This window comes from Lithobates pipiens, unplaced genomic scaffold (assembly GCF_037356315.1).
Source record: "Lithobates pipiens isolate NorthernLeopardFrog02 unplaced genomic scaffold, aLitPip1_a1.2 Scaffold_10, whole genome shotgun sequence".
In the NCBI taxonomy this organism is placed as follows: domain Eukaryota; kingdom Metazoa; phylum Chordata; class Amphibia; order Anura; family Ranidae; genus Lithobates; species Lithobates pipiens.
The window spans coordinates 167,446,915-167,464,634 of record NW_027507686.1 but is presented as its reverse complement, the minus strand read 5'-3'; positions in this window follow the sequence as shown (position 1 = coordinate 167,464,634).

Sequence of the window (17,720 nt, the reverse complement as noted above, 5' to 3'; positions counted from 1 at the left end):
GTCATATTGGAGCAGTTACATTTGCAATCAAAACAACTTCTCACCATATTAAAGCTAGTACATTTTTACTCAAGTTAGCTAATGTCCACATAATTTCCTAATGTCAAGTATTAATGCTATAATATTTATAAATGTATTATTATACACAGGTTCCTCAAAAAGTGTCTGCACTTTTTAACTATTAAATATGTATAAAAGTGCAGAAACTTTTTGAAGACCCCTCGTACATTATATTTATTATTAATATTGTGTTTTATATTAAATCCCAATTGAAGCCCCATTTTTTTTATTTTTTTTACTTTTTATGCAGTCAGGCTGTATAACATGTAAAGAATGTGACATTTTTTTTAATCTAATCTGTTAGAGAGTACAGAGGTTAACATTAACATGAGGCCATCAATGTTTCTATACATATGCAGCTCATTTATATATGCATCTACTTTATAAAAGCTTTGACGTGTTGATAGATTCAAACACACAGTCACTAAAGGCAAAACTTTTTTTTTAGTTTTGAATAGAGTGGAAAGGGATTAGAACCCCTGTCAGGTTTTTTTGCTTTTTGTGCCTGCGTTAAGGAGATTTATCATCTCTGTTTGTCCTGTTTACTGCTACCACTGACAGTAAAAGCTAAATCAAATCCCACATTTTGGGTTGACATCAGAACAGTAGTAGAGAGGAAATCTTCCCACGGGGACGCTAGTTCTGGTGACACCCCCGGGACTCCCTCACTTTGGAGGGATTTTATCTCATTCCTTGTTTTTGCTGTGGGACAGGAAGTGAAGGGAAATCTTCCCAGTGGGACACAGATGGCAAAAACAACTGACAGGGGTTATAACCCTCCCTTACTCTATCCAAAAATGAAAGAAAGGTTTTGGCTTTAGTGACACCTTAAGTATCCCTTCTTCCTTGTTACATACCAAGATAGCAGGATATCTAAAATTGTGATTGCAATTGATGGAATCAATGATGGTTCTCCATCAGCTGTAGAGAAATATATAATAAGGAGAGTAAAATAAAATAGAAAATGGTGTAGTAAATACAAACAGAAGACAATTACTGTATATGGTAGTGATAGAATGAGGACAGTTAATGGAATCAATGATGGTTCTCCAACAACTGTAGAAAAATATATAATGAGAGTAAAAAAAAAAAAAAAAACGACAATTATATGGTATTCAGTGATAGATAGAAAACTCTACCCCATAATGCTTATGTGGGTGTAGCAGTGGAAGGTACAAAACTAAACCGGATGCTCTCTATACATTTTGCTTCCAATCATACACCATTTCAACAGTGGAGGAGGGTAAATGTGGCTTTAGACCCCTTTCACACCAGGGTGTTTTGCAGGCGCTATAGCGTTAGAAATAGCGCCTGCAATCCGCCCTAAAAAAGCTGCACTATTGTCTGTAGTGTGAAAGCCCGAGTGCTTTCACACTACAGTGGTGCGCTGGCAGGACGTCAGGGAAAAGTCCTGCCAGCAGCTTCTTTGGAGCGGTGAAGGAGCGGTGTGTTTACTGCTCCTCCACCGCTGCTCCCCATTGAAATCAATGGGGCAGCGCTGTAACCCCCCGTACACACGGTCGGACATTCCGGCAACCAAATCCGTCGGAGTAATTGCGACGGATTTAGTCCGGAAGAGGTCCGGAAGTGGTGTCGCATACACATGGTCGGACTAAGTTGCCGGAAGTTCCGGTTGCCAAGAACGCGGTGACGTAAGCTGGGTACGACGGGACTAGAAAAAGGAAGTTCAGCACCACGTCCGGCACCCTTTGGGCTCCTTCTGCTGATCTCGTGTTTATCGCATGTTAGTAGAAGTTTGGTGAGAGACAATTTGTGCTTTTCAGATTTGTGCTTCAGTTCGGTACTGCTCTTCAGTTTCTGCTTGTCTTTGCGTATCTGATTATCAGTGCGTGTAGTCAGTAAGCATTTGTTTCTCATTGTGGACTATATCTTGGTATAGTACGCTTTGATTTGCATTGCTTATTGTCTGTTTGCTTCTGCTTTTCAGGTCCTTCTTTCAGAAATTGCTGTTTATCAGTGCTTTCTGTTGTCCGTTCTGACCAGCCGACCGTTTTAAACCATGTTTCGTGTATGTACTCGTCGTAGAGTTTGTGCTGTGCAGGAGCTTGGTGTTGGGCTTTTAGCTTTCACACAAGCCCGGTCCATGAACAGGGAGAGGAGGCGTTTGTGGACCAAGAATTGGTTGTGCAAGCCTGACCAGTTCTCGCACATGCCTTTGCTCCGTGAGATCCGGGAGAATAATCCTGATGATTTCAGGAATTATCTCCAGATGACGGACCCCGTTTTTCACCGTCTGCTGGCTTTGCTGTCCCCTTATATCACCAGGCAGGATACCTGCATGCGGCAAGCCATCACTCCGGAGCAGAGGCTCATCGCCACGTTGCGCTACTTGGCGACAGGGAGAAGCCTTCAGGACCAGAGTGGCAGTCTGGGCTTGCCACCCCCAGAGGAGAATCAGGAAGGATTCCCGTTCGTCTTCGTCGCGGATGAGGCGTTTGCCCTGGCAAATCATCTGATGCGGCCTTTCCCGATGAGGACCCTCACCCCGGATCAGAGGATCTTTAATTTCTGAAGAGTCGTCGAGAACACTTTTGGAATACTGGCCACCGGTTCCGCCTTTTTTTAATGCCAATCCACATGGCTGAATATAAACTCAATTACATAGTGCTTGCCTGCTGTGTTCTGCACAATTTCTTGAAAAGACATTCAGAAAACTATGTGGTCTCAGTTGGCCCAGATGCAGACTTGCATGAAAATGGTAATCTCACGGCCCTTGAAGCTGCTCGTCCTGGCTTGCCCCCCCCCCCCCCCAAAGTGTCCGCGAGGTCCGAACCCAATACATGGAGTACTTTGTGGGTAGGGGGGCCATTGATATGCCAGACAATGTCTGAGAGGCATTTTTGTAATACATTTTTCTTTGAAACTACAATAATCTTTGTTTTCATTTACTGCTTGGCTTGGTTTTAGATGTCTCCTAGGTACATTTTTGATTTTTGTTGTTGTGCCTTTTTCTACAACAGTGCAAACCCAAGTTCTGAGCGAGATGAGGGGACAGTCTCTTCTTCAGATAATCTTATTATGTTGTGGGTCTGCTACACACACACACCTTGTTTTTGTTAACTAATGTATGTAGCGCATTACTGACCAAAATCTTGCTCATTTTCTGCACCATGGCAGAAATATGTGGGGTCAGGAAAATGGCATGATTGGCAAAATTTACACATCACTGTGGGTATTATTTACTAAAGGCACATCCACTATGCACTACAAGTGCACTGCAAAAGTACACCTGAAACTGCACTTGGAGTGCAAAGTGGGGTTGCCTTTAGTAAATAACACCCATTGTCACCGAAAACAACAATTTTACTCCAAATACTGCTTTTGCGCATTGAAAAAGGAAGCCACACATTTTTGATAATTTAACTTTTTAATCAGAGCACATTCACATGTGCGTTTAGAAAAGGGTTTTACAACAAACCAACATATTGGGTGTATCAAAAACATTATTTAAGGTAATTTTTTTGTAACTTGGCGTTTTTGTGTAAACAGGCATGTATCAAAGCGTAACATACAGAACATAGGAACTTACAAAGTTCAACTTTGAAAAGTGAAGACAATATCAGACATGAGTATGTACAAACTGGGCTGATATTGCCTTCATCACATGGGGTGTCACCCCTGGAAAAGCCAAATTTGGAAGATGCACACAGTGTGTCAACATGTGCTATCTCCCATCATGGGGGATCAATGTACATGTTTTGGGGCTGCAACCCCTTCATCTCAGCCACTTTCCACAAAACACGTACATTGATCCCCCATGATGGGAGATAAGGCATGTTGACACACTGTGTGCATCTTCCAAATTTGGCTTTTTGTAAAATACAAAATTTGTTGTTTCAAAACACAAAAATAAAACCCTAGCTAGTTTGGGGTGTTTCAGACTCTCCCCAAAACATCAATGATGTTCTTCATTTTATTTTGAACATCATTGATGTTTTTCTGTATATTTTCTAAATCCCGATTGCACCCCATTATCTCCCCAATCAGGATCTGGGCACTTTCACTGGTAAAATTTTATTCTTTTTCCACATCACCTACAAAAAAGCAAAAAAAACACCATGTATTATAAATATGACGACATACATTGATGAGCTTATCGGAAGCTATGGTCTCTGACACTCACCTGTTGTGGTGACAATTTATCCAACTTCAACGATCTCTCCTTCCTCCTCCTCTGCTTCTGGTGTTGGAATTTCGCCTTCTTTGGGAGTTGTGGGGTCCCTGGTGTCCTCAGACTTCCCGAGTCTTCTCTCCCCTATGAGAATGTAAAAAAGGAATACTTAGCACACAGAGGGCAGAAATAGGAATATGAAACATTGCTTGGAAGTGTGGTCCAATTGTGTTTTTTGGCTGAGTTCAAAGGTGAGAACATTATTGTGGACACTTTGTTAAGCTGGAATACTTACCTGCAGTGTGAAGAAATGTAGTGAAGTGTAATTTGGGAAAACATCGTTTTGGGAGTGGGCTAACGATCGATGTTTCTAACGAACGATTGAACCCATGAACATGAAAGTGGCCATTTTAAACTGTACAACATGAAATCAAAGCACATGGAGCAGTATGCAAGCAAGAATAATCATATGAACACACGACAACTACTTACTTTTTTGAAGAACTCGCTTGATCCTTCTGTACTGATCGTGCTCCCTCAGTTTCAGATCTGACCAGCGTTTTCTCAGTTGATCCTTGGATCGGCGTACCCCAAAATTCTTCTGAAGACTCTTCACAACTTTTATTCATGATCTTGGCCTTTCTGATATTTGGGTTTGGGTAAGGTCCATACTTCCCATCATAGTCGGTCCTCTTCAATATGTCCACCATCTCCGACATCTCTCCAAAAGACATATTTGAGGCCTTAAATCTTCTCCTCCAGGATTGGAACGTTTCAGGCTCCAGGCTTTCCTCACCCTCCTCCTCATTAGTGGAACTCTGATTGCGCACCTGTGTTCTCTCCGCCATGTGCTCTCCCCACTGCGCCGAAAGAGAAGGGGCGGGGAATAGTCTAGAAAGAAAGTCAGGGGCAGGCGGAGTTTCACGCATGCGCACTGTATATAAAACGCGTGTGTCGTACGTAAGATCTGTCAACAGAGTGAGGAGCTGACGCGCCGATCGTGCAAACAAAGGTAACATTTTTAACTTGGTACATCACTAGACTAGACTGCTTCTATCTAGGCCTATGTTGGGACAAGATTAGGAGGATTTATCATGGCATTATTAGTATTTTAGGGTTTGTCTTGTGTTGTGTCTTGCAGACAAGATGGATCCCTTCCAAAACCCCAATTTTATGGGTCTTTTCCTGGAAGTGTACAGGGAGCTGCCCTGCCTGTGGCAGATCAACAACCCGTTTTATCACGACCAAAGAAAGAGGAACGCAGCGCTGGAGAAACTTCTTTCTTTGGTGCGGATCACCAAACGGCAGACATGGCCTATGTGAAGAGGAAAATTGGTGTCATGAAGGGTATATATCTCAGGGAGAGAAAGAAGCACCTGGAGTCCTTGAGATCAGGAGATCCAGATGCCATTTATTACCCCAGGATGGTTTACTTCCAGAGGCTGCATTTTCTAGTAGACCAGGGGGAACCCAGGCCACCACTCTCCAGTCTTCCTTCAAGGCTTCCTTCACCCCCAGCTGAGGCTTCCAACGTCCAACCTGGGCCTTCCAGGCAGCAACATGCGGAGGGGCCCAGCTTGAGACTTTCTTGTCGTACATTTAATGATGTTAACTAGATGTTATTATTGATCAGTAAGTTGTGATTTAACAAAGTTTTTTACATCTCAATAGACAGTAGTGAGCAAAAATGTTTGGGACGAGAATGAAAATTGCTGGGCTCAGAATGATAGTCTGTTCTATTTGGTAACATTCAATTTGCAACAGTCATGAGCACAAAATGGTGTGATTTATGAGCAAAAAACTAAAACTATGTCCTATTTTCATACACAGGAAGACCTCATCCGAGGGGAGGCTGTGGCAAGTGGCAGCCAGGAGGTCGACCATCGCCCTCCTTCTCCTCCTCCTGCCACAACTACAGGAGCCCAGCCACAGCCTCGAAGGATGCCTGGTGGGAAGTGCCCAAGGAAGACGAGGGAGTGATGGCCTGGGTTCAGTCTGGTCTGATAGAAGATGCAGCCTCTTGAAGAACCACATCCTGGGGACATAGATGGCATCTGCTCTTCCTGATCTCTAGGACTTCTGGACCAGACTTATCTCCCTGAGATATGTACTCCTCAGGCCACCAATTTTGCATTTTCTAATTAGTTCGTGTCTGCCCTGGGGGCCAAAGACTTTGCCAAATTGACAAGTTTCTCCAGCGCTGCCTCCCTCTTTAGTTGTTTGACACCTAAATAAAGGGGTTTTTTTGTTTGAAGAAATACTTGCGTATGTGTTTTACTTAAAAAAGGACAGTTTATTTGTGAGCAGGCAGGTACATTTCAAAAATACAAAGTGAAAAGAATAACAAGGGGCACCAACACTAAATAACCTCCTGTAGATTAAAAAAGAAAAACAAAATACAAAAAATATAATAATGGTGTTGTGGTAAGTTGAAACCCAAAATACACCCAAAAACATGCAAAGATGAGCAAACTGAAAAAAAGGAGATGTTGATGAAAAAAACCAAACACCAAATAAAAAAAAAAGATTGTGTAGAGGTGACGATTTAAAATATTGTATTGCTGAAATGAGTAAAAAGACTAAAGAAATACGTTCAGGAGAAGTGTGTGTGAATATCAGCATCAAAACAAGTTCATTCTTGCAGCATTGTAAAGAACAAGAGAATGTGCTGCATGAAAGAATTTTTAACATTGCAGCATGTTGAATGTGCTATATCGATTACGAGCGGTAGTTTTACCTGAGCGAGCGCTTCCGTGTCTGAATTTGATTGTGAGCATGCGGGGCACCTTGTCCGTCGGAGTAGGCTACACATGATCGGAGTATGTCCGATCGGAGCATGTTGTCGGAAAATGTTATAGACAAGTTGGAAAACTTGGTCCGTCGGATATCCCGACGGAAACAGTCCGATGGAGACCACACACAGTCGGATTATCCGACAATACGGTCCGATCGGACACATTCCGTCGGAATCTCCGACTGTGTGTACAAGGGCTAATACCGCCAGCAAAACGCTGCCTTTGCGGCGTATTGCCGGCGTTTTTAACCCTTTCTCGGCCGCTAGCGGGGGGTAAAAGCGTCCCGCTAGCAGCCGAAATGCGCCGCAAATCCGGCTGTAAACACTTACCTTTCAGCCACTATTTTATCATAAGACATTTGGTGGCATTTAATAAATGTGGGGTGATACTATTTTTGAAAGAGTTAATGCAGTCATGGCCAGTCATGGCCAAATTCTGACCCACGGGCCAATTGCAGCCACGTTCCAGTTTAATGTGGCCCCCCTGGTAACTTGGATATATACTGTTTTTTTCTGAGCTGCCATCGGAGGGGGCAGGACAACCACGTCTGTTTACATACAGGAGAATCTCCTGTTTACTCGTCAGAATCTGTAATAGGAAGTCCTGTCTCCTGGGCTGCCATTGGACGACTGTTCTGTCTATCGTAGGAGGCAGGACTTTGTATTAAAGAGGCCATGTAAACAGGAGATTCTCCTGTATGTAATCTGTTGGTGCTCATTCCGCCACCCCTCCCTGTCTCCTCTGAGTCTGCAGATGGGCATCGATCAGGCTCCACTGATGGCAATGGTGAGGCTCCATTCAAAGGCTGCATTCATGGCAATGGTGAGGCTGCATTCAGAGGCTGCATTCATGGCAATTGTAAGGCTGTATCCATGGCAAAGGTGATGCTGCATTGATTGCAATGGTGAGGCTGCATTCATGGCAATGGTGAGGTTGCATTCATGGCAATGGGGAGGTTGCATTCATGGCAATGGTGAGGCTGCATTCATGGCAATGGTGAGGCTGCATTCATGGCAATAGTAAGGCTGCAGATGGGCACTGATTAGGCTGCATTCATGGGCACTGACCCTTATTTTTCTTCACAGTTCTTTATTTAAAATGTAAGTTTTCTTTCCTGAAACTTCACTCTTAAGTGTTATACGCCGAAAAATACGGTATAACCAAATAACACGTCCAAGCTCATCCTTAGTCCTGAGCGGGGATTCATTGGAGCCACTATATATAAAAATACGGTATATATAAATAACACGGCCAAGCTCATCTCTTCGCCACAAAGGCAAGAGAATTCTTGTTTGTCAGTGTATTAGTGCGTGGACGAACACACTTAGACCGAATTTTATTGGTTCAAAGAATGTCAGGCAAAATGGTCGGCCCTCCTGCATGTTCAATTCATCAAATCTGGCACTCTTTAAAAAAAGTTTGCACACCCCTGATTTATTGGAAGAGTGAGTGGCAGGAAACAGGAAACAGGTACTGGAGAGCTTAACCGCTTGCCGACCACCGCATGCCGATTTAGGTCAGCAGAATAGCACTGGTGGGCAAAAGGGCGTACAGGTACATCCACTTTAAGAAGCGGTGCTGCGGGCTCCGTAACCACCGGGAGAGGTATAACAGGGAGATGCTTTTGTAAACAAAGCATTTCCCCGTTCTGCCTAGTGACAGGACAGAGATCACTGCTCTCTGTCATCGAGAGCAGTGATCACTGTCCTGTGTGTTGAAGCCCCTCCCCCCACAGTTAGAATCACTCCCTAGGACACACTTAACCCCTTCACCGCCCCCTATTGATTAACCTCTTCACTGCCAGTGTCATTTACACTGTAATCAATGTATTTTTATAGTACTGATCGCTGTATAAATGACAATGGACCCAAAATAGTGTCAAAAACGTCAGATGTGTCTGCCATAATGTTGCAGTCCCCAAAAAAATTGATTGCCGACATTACTAATAAAAAAAAATAATAATAAAAATGCCATAAAACTATCCCCTATTTTGTAGATGCTATAAATTTTGTGCAAACCAATCAATACACGCTTATAGCGATTTTTTTTATTTTTTTTACCAAAAATATGTAGAAGAATACACATCGGCCTAAACTGAGGAAAAAAATAGTTTTTTTTATATATTGGGGGATATTTATTATAGTAAAAATGTAAAAAAAATGCTTTTTTTCAAAATTTATGATTTTTTTGTTTATAGCGCAAAAGATAAAAACCGCAGAGGCGATCAAATACCAACAAAAGAAAGCTCTATTTGTGGGAAAAAAAGGATGTCAAATTTGTTTGGGTGCAACGTCACACGACTGCGCAATTGTCAGTTAACATGATGCAGTGCCGAATTGCAAAAAGTGGTCTGGTCACGAAGGGGGTAAAATCTTCAGGGCTGAAGTGGTTAACACTTGATAGATTTTAGAGTAGTCTTCTCTATCTTGAGTGAAATGGAATCCCAATTTTTTTTAGTCTTAGCAACTGTTCACCAAATATAAATAAACATGAAAACTGAAAATACCAAGTTCTACCGGCGCTCAACCTCCCCCTTGCTGTGCTTGAGGGTCCACTGCAATCCCAGTCCTAGTCCCCCCCCCCCCCCAGAAAAACCAGGGTAAGTGAATGATGTATATATATATATATCTTTAGGGGATTGCGCCTCCCACTCACTATTTATACTACCCCCTTCTCAATAGAGTATGCTTAATAATACTTATATTCACTAAATAATCACTGTGCCCCCATATTATCCAAAATATATACACAAGACATTAATTTATAATTGCAAAAAATATAGCGTCCTTATTGTGCGATATTTTAATTTGATTGCTCCAACTGTACCGTCTTAATCACCGATCATCTTCTAATCAAAAGTCCACTTGTCTCAACTTGGAAAGTTCCATATAAATGAGGAAGGATTCTCTCCATTATATGCCTGGTGGTCACTCTGTGGCCAGAGATATCTGGTGAGCACATTTATATGTCACTTCGGGTGAAGCATGTTTGATTTTTTGAAGATTTAAGCACATTGCACTTTAGAAGGCATGGCGTTGGAGGAACACTATATAGAAGATTTGCATCACTGCATTGTTTTATATATATACATATACAGTATGTGCTGGACTGAAATTTTCATTTATGGTGTATCATTATTATTATATTCATGCCATGTTTTGTGATTTATAGGTTTTTGCACCCATCTGTTTATTATTTCATTATCCACTGGTTTGTTCAGTAGTGCAACACCAGCATCATTAAAAATATTGACCATTGTGACCAAGAAAATGAGTGAGTGGACCCTCATCTAGAAACAAACCTTGGGGCATGTTCACCATACGTGAAGTGACGAACACAGCTGCTCGCAACTCCTGAAGCAAGAGGCTGAGGTTCCTGGATATATTTTGGAGAGGCACTGTGGTACCAAGTACCATCTGGCATATACTTTGTATCCCGCTTCGATCAGGGGGACATTAAGGATGCCTCTGTGGATTTGGGTACTCCATTTGTGCCAGTCCTCCTCCTCAGGGCTTAGTTCCAGATCCCTCTCCCATGCCACCTGATATGATAGCCTGGCAGGAGGGACAGTAAACTGTTTATAGAGCACAGAGGTGCCCCCCTGGAGGGCAGCGTCTTGAACACACCTGTATTCGAATATGGTGAATACTGCCAGGTCGGACCCATCTTTCCGTAATGATTGTAGGAAATGTGTAATTTGTTGAAGATGGAAGCTCTCTGCGGCGGGGAGCGGCATCTCCAAGCTGCCTGTGAAGTGCGAGGAAGAAAGTATTAATTTGTGGTCTAGGTAGTCGCCTATGCAATGTAGTCCCTTATTTACCCACCAACCAAATCTATCGGGCTGCAAGCCAGGGGGGAACAGGGGATTGCCAAAGAGTTGGGCAACCGGGGTATGTGCAGACCATAGGGATCATCTCCTGCAACTCATATCCGTGATGTATAAGGAATGTGAAAACGTTGGACACAAAATATCTTTACGATGCTTTGGGGAAGTCCAAAGAATTATTATTATTTATTTAAAGAGGAAGTAAACCCTGATGAGTTTACTTCCTCTATCATTCCCTGCAAAGGCAAAGCATAATGGTCTACTATGCATCGCATAGTAGCCCATTATGTGTCAGTTACCTGACACAGGAGCCAGCGAAGTCACCGCTGTCCCCTGTAGTCCGGCGCATCCATCTTCTCTGTGGGGTCTCGCAGCCCCGCCACTGTCATTCGGCGAAGCCGCAATGACGTCACTCCCGCGCATGCGCACGGGAGCCGAGACGCGCGGCATTGCGCAGCATCTTCGTCATCGATGATGCCACGCTCAGTGCGCATGCGCCGTAGACAGCGGTGCCCGTCTTCGGGCAAATATCTCCTAAACCGTGTAGGTTTGGGAGATATTTCTTGAACCTACAGGTAAGCCTTAATCTAGGCTTACCTGTAGGTCAAAGTGGTTTGTAAGGGTTTACAACCACTTTAAGGTATCTATATAGCACTGTCAATTTACACAGCTAAGGTCCATTGTCAGTGGAGTGCACTCCTGAGACTCCAGTGGAACCCACTCAGGGCAATAGTGACGCCTGTGGAGTTGGAGTAATTGTGCCAACTGCGCAGCTCTATAATACTTCCAAAACTCAGCCACCCCCATAGCACCCAAGGTTTTGGAGGCATAAATCGTATCCCGAGCTATTCTAGGACCTTTGGTGCCCAAGATATAATGGAGGATTTTAGATTGGATATGGTGCATGGCAGCAACAGGGACCTGGCTTGGGGAGTTCAAAAATAATATAAATAATATAAAAATACTAATGCGCAAACCACTAAGAAAACCTGGGGAGTCTAATGATTAGCTGCCAACATAACAAGGTGTTCAACTGTGCAAAAAATTCTCCAAAATGTGCAGACTGCATAAAAGTGATAATAAGTGCAAAGAAATGTAATGTCCAATCAAGGATAACAAATGATTCATAAAGTAAAGTGCTTGTGCAAGTAAACAGGAAGCATCCAATTCACCCAAGTGTTTTCACCATCTGCTCAGTATTGTCCAATCAAGGATAACAGATAGTTCATGAAGTAAAGTGCTTGTGCAAGAAAATGGAAACCATCCAATTCATCCAAGTGATGTCACTGTCAGCTGTGCGCTATTGGTTTGCCCCAGCCTCTCCCCTCATATGGAGACCCCTACAGGTGGAGTCAAGCCTCTTGTATGGATGGAGCAATGATTCCCCAGCACACAATTGGTTTCCAGAGGTATCCAAGACAGCAGTAATATAAGGATCAATTTCACAGTTCATCAAATACAGATTACATGTAATGAAAGAACATGGTGTAGTAATCCAATAAAGATTTAATAAAACACACGTAGTAACTAATGCCGCATATACACGACCAGACTTTTCGACGGACTAGTTCCGACGGTCTTCCCGACAGACTTTCGGTGGAGTTCCGACAGACTTTCTGAACGAACGGACTTGGCCACACACAAGTACACCAAAGTCCAATGGATTCGAACGTGATGACGTAAGACCAGACTAGAATAAGGAAGTTCATAGCCAGTAGCCAATAGCTGCCCTAGCGTTGGTTTTCGTCCATCGGACTAACATACAGACGAATGGATTTTTCGACCGGACTCGAGTCCGTCGGGAAGATTTGAAACATGTTTTATTTCTAGGTCCGTCTGACTTTTGGGGAAAAAAAAGTCAGCTGGAGCCCATACCTCAGCAGCCCGGGCGTGAGGTTAAGGAGACTATTGAGGGGTTACTGTCTCTTCCCCCTCTGCCTTAAGGACATTTTGGAACCCTTGGCTGGATTAACTGGAAGATTACAGTTTATATAATCCTTCTCCCTTTTTCCTTCCCTATATTTTTGGAGTTCTCGCTTCCTTTTGGGCTTCTCTATATATGATATACTGGCTACAATACTACTTTATCCCTGTAGAGACGCCTCTCTTTTTCTTTTTGGTTATCCAAAGGGAATAAAAATTATAAGTTCCTGATGAAGCGTTATGATGAACGCGAAACATGTAGAGCATCTAAATATCTCTGAGCTGATTCCTATGCGATATTCTGTATATGCTAATTATTTTCTGTACTGATGGTTATTTGTTCCTCAATGTCCTTATGCTGGATACCTACAGGAATATATATAGAATGTGATGTACCTCTAATACGCTAGACAGGAAAGGAGGCATTGAGATTTTGTTTGTTGTTTTTTTAGAAATAAAATTGTTTTAAATTTATTTTCCCTCTTTTTTTTTTTGTTATATTTACATTTATGCCTAAAAATTCCATTATTGTCAACAATTTTTGTTGATTTTTTTAGAAAGTTAAATATCGGGACATGGCATGTGTTTTATGTAATGTATACCCAGGACCACCCTGTGGTAGATACATACCAAACTTAATTAGGAGCCCATACACAATCGTAATATCCAACGGATTCATTCTGTCGGACCTAGTCCGTCTAAAAGTCCGGTCGTGTGTACGCAGCATTACAGTTTGAAATCACTGCATACAGCTTCACAAACGAAAGAACTTCCGGTTTCGGGCGTTGACCGGAAGTGATGACACCCGGCTCCTCCCTAAGCTGGGTGTTGTCACTTTGAGCGTTTTGAGTGTAAAAACAGTCAGTTCTCCTGATTTTAGGGACGTGGGGAGGGGAGCGTCTGGGGGCCAGTCTCGTTGATTAAAGTTTACCCGGTTTTTCCGCCTGGGAGTAAAATTTGACCTGGGTCCAACGCAATTGTTTTTCTGCCTTTGTGGTAAGGCAGACATTTAATTCCAGGAATGCGGACTCAATTCTATTCCTTAGGTCTAGATGGGGGGATATTTTCGTGTTCTTTGAGTAGGGTGGTGAGATCGCCCTCCTTTTGTTTCAGTAGAGCATTATAGTGTCTCCTATACCTGGCAGCCACCTGAATCAGAAAGGGATCTCACCGCTCCAGGAGCACACATACAGGCTGTAAACTGTTCTCTCGGGCTGGGAAGCCACAGGTGCTGGCTATTACCAATAGCAACAGACGAAAAACAAGCTCTGGACTGCTGCACTCTTCAGAAAACCACTTTCCTTTATTGAAGAATCACATCACAGCTCAACAAATACAGCGAACAAGGAAAATTGCTGATGTTTCGCACTAGCTGTAGTGTCTAATTATAGCAAACAATCACAGCACAAAAAGTTTATTAAGTACCACCTCTAATTGAATGATTGAAATAATTGATTGAGTGATTCAAATAATCAAATAATTAAAATGATTAGAACCCACGTAATGACAACATGAAAAAGTGAGTGAATGAATGAATAAACATCGTTTATAAAACCTTAGTGAATATCATTTTGAAAGGCAGGAATAAGAAAGTGAATATGTAAATAGGGTAAGTACTCAATAACTAATAGTGTATCACCAAAAGTGAAAAATGATGTGAAAAGTAAGAATACATGTGACCAAATATGATTGTATGAGAAATGAAAAATGTGAAATTGAAAAAACTCTATAATACAGTAAATGGTTAAAAAAGCTGAAAAGATGAACTTATTGGCTTAACTTAGTGTGAGGAAAATATGACCTATAGTAATCAAATGTCCATAATGGGTGAATAAATAAATAATTAAATGAAGGAATATTTATGTTGCATACATGAAAATTAATTAAATGGATGAATGAGAGTAAATAAAGACATGGATAAATAAATAAACAAATACCCTTGTCCATGTGTGAATTTTGCTGTGAAACCATTTTACACATATAAAACACACATATATATATATATCAAGGACAAACCATTTAATATTTTACTAATGAAAGAAAGAAAAATAAACTATAAACCTCCCTACATGTCTCATCATGTGTGTACATAAAACTTATGTAAAATAATATATAAGTATCCCCATATACATATTTCTGCTAAATTACAGATTCTCAAATCTAGAGGACTGAGTGCTAGCATGTCCATGGATGGCACCGGAATCCTGACCCGCACATATGGCATATGTTTAAGGGGTTAATATGTATTGTTATCCTGAATTCTTGATATCTAGATGGCTCAGCTGACCCACTATCATAGTGCCTACTAGGGATGAGCCGAACACCCCCCGGTTCGGTTCGCACCAGAACTCTCGAACCGACCCCGCGTTCGTAACGAACGTTAGAACCCCATTGAAGTCTATGGGACTCGAACGTTTGAAATGGAAAGTGCTAATTTTAACGGCTAATATGCAAGATATTGTCCTAAAAAGGGTTTGGGGACCTGACTCCTGCCTCAGGGGACATGGGTCAATGCAAAAAAAAGTTTTAAAAATGGCCGTTTTGGCGGGAGCACTGATTTTAATGACGATTAAAGTGAAAAAAAAAAGTGAAATATTCCTTTAAATATGGTGCCTGGGGGGTGTCTGTAGTATGCCTGTGAAGTGCCACGTGTTTCCCGTGTTTAGAACAGTCCCTGCACAAAATGACATTAAACGGAAATAACACCATTTAAAACTGCTTGCGGTTTTAATGTTATATCTGGTTCCTGCAATATGGTTGAAAATCATTCAGAAAAATGGCATGGGTAGCCCTCCCTGCCCATTACCAGCCTATTTGGGTCTTGTACGCATATTAAGGGGAACCCTGTACCCATATTAAAAAAAGGAAATGCGTGTGGCCCCCAGGCCCTATATACTCAGAACAGCAGTATACAGGCGGTGCAAACAAGACAGGGACTGTGTAGGTTTGTTGTGTTAAGTTGAATCTGTTTGTAATTTTCAACTGGTACATTTTTAAAGTGTAGCTCCAGTCAAAAAAACAATTTTTAAGCTTTTTGGAAAACATAGGGAAGGGTTATCACCCCTGTATAATTTGTTTTGTCGTCCATCTTTTTTCATCTCACTTGCTGCTGTCTGATGTTTGTAAGTTGGATGTTTGAAAGTAGGGGCCTGCCCTATATGCTCTGCAGAAATGGCGGAACAAGGTGTTGGTTTTGCCACAACATTGTAAGCCCTGAAAGTGACTCTTGGTGGGAGCGCTGGAGCGCCCTGCTGTGAACGATTATATCAAGAATTGTAATTACATGCCATTGTTGAACAGTGGTAGAAAAATTGACCTTTGGTGGTTGTGGTGCTGGTGCCACAACACTATAAGTCCTCACCGTTACTCTGGGTGGGCACAGGAAGGGGCCCTCCTGTGAAATATTATATCAAGAATTGTAATTACATGTCCCTGTTAAACAGGGGCAGAAAAATTGGGCCTTACGCACTGGTGCCATCACACTGCAACCTCTGCCATATACTCTAGTTTTATTGCAGGAATTAGCCCTGCTGCAAAGCATTGCATCAAAAATTGTACTTAAACGCCCCTGTTAAACAGGGGCAGAAAAATTGGGCCTTAGGCACTGGTGCTGGTGCCATTACACTGCAACCTCTGCCATATACTCTAGTTTTATTGCAGGAATTAGTCCTGCTGCAAAGCATTGCATCAAAAATTGTACTTAATCGCCCCTGTTAAACAGGGGCAGAAAAATTGGGCCTTACGCACTGGTGCTGGTGCCACCACACTCCAACCTCTGCCATATACTCTAGTTTTATTGCAGGAATTAGCCCTGCTGCAAAGCATTGCATCAAAAATTGTACTTAAATGCCCCTGTTAAACAGGGGCAGAAAAATTGGGCCTTACGCACTGGTGCTGGTGCCACCACACTCCAACCTCTGCCATATACTCTAGTTTTATTGCAGGAATTAGCCCTGCTGCAAAGCATTGCATCAAAAATTGTACTTAAACGCCCCTGTTAAACAGGGGCAGAAAAATTGGGCCTTACGCACTGGTGCTGGTGCCACCACACTCCAACCTCTGCCATATACTCTAGTTTTATTGCAGGAATTAGCCCTGCTGCAAAGCATTGCATCAAAAATTGTAATTAAACGCCCCTGTTAAACAGGGGCAGAAAAATTGGGCTGCTGGCATCACCCAGAACCAAAAATGTTCTTCCAACATATCAGCGGAGGAGGAAGAGGATAGACAATCAACATAACAGGACAGTCACTCAGCATCAGCATAGGCAGTCTTGAAGGGATGTGGTATTTCAAAAAAAATTATTCGGTTACATCAGCTTCAGGTGCTTGGTAGCTGTGGGTGATCCAAGACTGATTCATCTTGATGAAGGTCAGTCGATCAACTGATTCGGTGGACAGGCGCACCCTGTGATCGGTAACAAAGCCACCAGCAGCACTGAAGGTGCGTTCCGAAAGAACGCTGGATGCAGGACAGGCCAGTAGCTCAATTGCATACTGTGCAAGCTCTGGCCAGTGATCCATCCTCAAGACCCAGTAAGCCAGAGGATTTTCAGTGGGAAAGGTGTCCAAGTCTGACCTTGCCCCTAGGTATTCCTGCACCATGTAAATTAGACACTGGCGATGGGTGCTGGAACCAATCATACCTTGGGGCTGCGGACTAAAAAATTGTCTGAAAGCATCAGTCAGACGGCCACCTTCTCCACCGCTCCTTCTGACTGATGCCTCAGCAACACGTTGTCCAGGACCAGGAGTTTGTGACCTCCCAGTCTCTGGGAACGCGTTGCACAGAGCTTTCTGCAAGGCCTCCCGGAGATGTCTCATCCTCTGCTCCCTCTGCGATGGCAAGATAAGGTCGGCAACCTTACCCTTGTACCGTGGATCAAGGAGAGTGGCCAGCCAGTAATGGTCCCTCTCCTTGATCCGAAGAATACGAGGATCCTTCCGCAGGCTTCGCAGGATCAGGGAGGCCATGCAGCGTAGGT